Here is a 4,664-nt window from a genome sequence, read left to right as displayed (position 1 = left end):
AAGTTGCCCTGAGTTCCCAGTGAGCATACACTGAAAATAATTCCAGAGCTATTTGGATAGACGAAAAGCCACAGTTTCAGAAGAGAATGAGAGCTTTTGCTTGAAGTTTCTGTGGTTATCCACAGGGAACAAATCTCAGGATTAGCCCAAATGATCAACCATCTGCGTTATAAATGGTGGCCAGTTTCAAGAAGAAATGATTCAACTGAAAGTCCAGTATCTCTGGAAGGTTGGGGATGATGTATCAGCTAGAAATATTCTCTCCTGCAAGTACCTGGAATAGAAGGACATAGTGTTTATTTCAGAGGCCTCCAAACTTTCTTGGTTCACTCCAGACATGGGCCAAAACGAATAAAAAGTAGTTCTGTTTATTAAATAGCTAGGTTCAAAAAACTTAAAAAGTGCTTATGTTCTAACAATTTAGTCACCATTTGAAGAAAAAATACATGTACATAGAAAAAAATAATACACATTGTCCATACATACAATAATATGCATACATTGGAAATAATATACATACACTGAATAGTATACATACATTGAAAAAACACACATATTTTATTTATATTTTTATTTCAGTCTTAAATAACTATAATTAAATAGCTCAATTTATTTGAGTGCTTAAATAACTTTCATTTTTAAATACTGCAGTTATTTACCATGGAACACGTGTGCCTTTGGGGCACTGTCCAATTTCATAGACCTCGGAATCAGATTGGATACTGCCACTCTCATTTCCTCTTCCACGCTGGTTTTCATGGAGTATTTGCATGTTATCACGGCAACTGCTATAAAACCAACATTGCAAAGATCTAATGTCATTGAAAGGAATGTAGGACCATCTAATATTAAAACAGTAAACTATTGAGCTAGTAGATCCTATGGTGTCTGACATATTGAGCATCACTGTGTTTCTCTTGAAAATTTAAAATATCCATAGCCCCTCTGTGAGTTCACTGTCGCTCCCTGGGGTCCCCTGGCACAGAATCTGGAAACTGTAGGTTAATTTAACAAGAAGTGGAGAGCAGGTGGTCTTAGAGTTGGTCTGGTGGCTTGGTGATGTCCTCAAGGATCCACCCTTTGGCAAGTTGCACCTCATGGTCTCAAGATGGCTGCCATGGCACCAGCATCACATTCTTGCATGACATTGCAGCCATCAATACAAAGAAGGAGGGGAGGGCAATGTGCCTGGGTAAAATGTGACCTGCTTTCATTTTCCATCTTCATTTGGTGGTGGATGTTACACGGGTGCCTATAGATGCAGAGACATATTAAACTCTTGCCATCCAAATAGGGACAAAAATTAGTGGCCTTGGTCATGTCAACTAGACCTGGAACTGGAAGACTGAGAAGTTTTCCCTGCCAAAGAAATTCTTAGGAAGACACTATTTCCTTAGTCCACTGGGTTTTATAGTGGTTTTGGGGAGACCAGTACATTGTGTATTAGGACATAGGGCCGTGCAAACATTCTCATGCAGTGAAAATACGTTGTTTTGTCTGAATGACATTCAGATTTTCCCTGTAGAGCCATTGGTTTTGGAGCTATGGAATCCCACCTTGCCTCTAGCAAGGGAGGGGCTTGTCTAGAGCTAACATCTAGTTGGAGCAGGAGTCAGGGAGGAGATCAGATATCAGATCTGAGATTTCAATGAGGAGTAGAAGTTGGCCAGGAGGGCAAGCAAAGAGCTCCAAACAAATAGAACAGCATGGACAGGCGGAGGTGAGGGCATGTGGTTAACCTGAGAATGTGTTTTGGGTTTATGAGATGAATTGGGGCTAGGACTTACGGCCAGCGAAGGGAGGATGTTTTTATCCTGACACCATGAGAGATACTGAAAGGTTTTAAGTCAGGAAGGACTTGACTGTATCTACAGTGTTGGGAATAACAACTACTATGGGGCAGAAATTGCTCGGTATTCATAAAATGCCTTTCTTTTCCTCCTGGGCACACAGTAGGCTACATCTCCCTGATGGATTGCAGTTAGGTGAAGCCATGTGACTGAGTTCTAGCCCAGCAAATACGGATGAAACGGATATTTACCAGTGTAGGCCCAGCCCATAATAACCTCCTGCACAACCCTCCACCTTGTCTCTTTCCCCATTTGGTGGAGATCCAAGGACCTAGATGGTGGAGCTCCAAGATGGAAGCAGCCTGGGTCCCCAAGTCACCATCTGGTGAAGAGCCTGCTATGCACTATTATGTGAGCAACAAAGCAATTTTTCTTATGCTGAAGACTTGCAATGTTGGGGTTATTTGTTACAGCAATTATCCTACTCTGACTAATACAAACCATAATAAGCGCTACTATCTGTTGGGGACTTGCTCTGAATTGGGCAATGTGCTAAGTGCATTACCTCATTCCACCTGCACAGGGATAGGGACCGCCATTAGCCCACTTTTATAGACGAGGAAACTGAGGCTGAGAGAGCAGACAGTAGGAGGACAGAGAAGCCTGACCCCAAGCCCCTGGACTCAAGTGCCAAACTGTGCCCTGCTGGCTCCCAGTGTGAAAGGAATTGATGACGGCTGGGTTAGGCAAGGAGAACAGATGAGGAGTTATCACAACAATCCACTCCAGCAGGGCGTTCCTGCTGTGAAATGGGCTAACTAATAGGGTTTTGTAGGATGAATTGAGAGAGTATGTCTGAAGTATGCAGCGCAGGGCCTAGGATCTGGCATGTGTACAATGAATGTTAGTCTGATGTTTCTCAAGGGACAAAGCAAGCACTGATGAAGGGCTGGGTGAAAACAGGAGAGAATTATCCTCATACTCCACCTGCAAGGAGGATCCCATGGTGTCGCCCCGGAAGCAGCACTGGCAGGAATTCAGCAAAGCATGAGGGAGACAGAGAAGCTGAGGGTTGGACGATTGTCTTACATTGCTATTTTTTTATTATTGATTTTTTAATTTTTAATTATGAGTACATAATAGTTGTATATCTTTATAGAGTGCATGAGATGTTTGTTCCGGGCATACAATGGTGAATTAATCAGATCAGGGTAATTGGGGTATCCGTCACCTCAGGTGTTTAACATTTCTTTGCGTTAGGAACATTCCAGCTCCACTCTTTTAGCTATTTTAGAGTGTAGCCTAACTTATTGTTGATTATAGGCACTGCTGGGCTATCAGATAGCTTATGTTGCTATTTACATGAACACGGAAGGAGGCCTAAGAAACATCTTGTACAATGTGTTGTAGGACACGGAAGAGGGAGAGGACCAGGCTAAAGACAACAAGCAAGAAAGCAGATCCTGAGACCTTCTAAAATGAGATTTGTTCAACAAAGGCCTTGGATTCCGGGCCTTGGGCTGACAACAGCTGTCAACAAGCTGTCCCGCCTTGTCCACATGTATCCACTTCTGTCCTGAAGTAGATACTTTTCATCTGCACAATCATGGGCCAGTTCTTTCACTTCTTTGTGCCTCAGTTTTATTATCTGAAGATGGGAATAAGAAGTAATGGGACTTCCAGCCTGAGCAAGAGCAAGACCCTGTCTCTACAGAAAAATAGAAAAATTAGCCGGGTGTGGTGGCGCATGCCTGTAGTCCCAGCTACTCGGGGGGCTGAGGCAGGAGGATCACTTGAGCCCAAGGACTTTGAGGTTGCTGTGAGCTATGATGATGCCACTGCACTTTAGCAGGGGTGACAGAGCAAGACCCTGTCTCAGTAAAAAAAAGGAAGAAGAAGAAGTAATGGAACTTATAGGGTTGCTGTGAAGATGTGCAGAGTGCTTAGCACGGTGTTGGAGATGTAGTGAATAGTCAGTAATGGTAGAAATGATCATTAAAATTCCCTTATCTTCTACATTGTTTCTGTCTCTGGCGATACATACAAACACGCAGACATGGCTATAAGCACGGAACAGAATCCTTTCCTGTCCTGTTCATGCTACATCCAGCCAGCCCTTAGAAGAGTGACTGGCTCGCTGCAGCTATTTACACATTTGGTGAATGAAGGAATAGGGAAAGCCACCTCACTGTATCTCTCCTCCCTCCCTCTCTCTCTCATCCCCTTCCTTCCTTCCTTTCTTCTCTTTTTCCTTCCACCCATCCAGCCAGCCAGCCATCCGTCCATTTTAGAAAGGCAGCAATGGCATATATCACGAGTGTTTTTTTCAATTGTAGTAAAATACAAATTAGATAAAATTTACCATTTTAACGATTTCTAGGTGTACAGTTCAGTGACATTAAGCACATCCATATGGTTATGCAACTATCTCCATCGTCCATCTCCAGAACTTTTTCATCCTCCCAAACAGAAAATCTGTACCCATTAAACACTAACTCCCCTTTCTCCCTTCTCCCCAGCCCCTGGGAACCACCATTCTGCTTTCTGTGTCTATGAATTTGACTACTCTAGGTGCTTCATATAAGTGGAATCATATACAGTATCTGCCATTTTGTGACAGCCCACAAGTTTTGTGATCACATAAGCTGTGTAATACTGGGAAACTCAACCTTCCTGAAACTCCACTTCCTCATCTGTAAAATAATTGTAATAATAGTACCTGCATCATATTGTTGTTGTGAGGTTTAAATGAGATTCTATATATAAGGTAGTTAGTCCAGTGCCTGGCACATAGAATGTGCTCAATAAATATTAGACCTAGCTATATTTTCTATTTTTATTTATATATATTTTTCTTACAGACTGAGTCTCATT

The sequence above is a fragment of the Lemur catta genome, chromosome 2 (assembly GCF_020740605.2).
Source record: "Lemur catta isolate mLemCat1 chromosome 2, mLemCat1.pri, whole genome shotgun sequence".
Lineage (NCBI taxonomy): Eukaryota > Metazoa > Chordata > Mammalia > Primates > Lemuridae > Lemur > Lemur catta.
The sequence above is the reverse complement of the archived record's forward strand: the minus strand, read 5'-3'. Positions refer to the sequence as shown.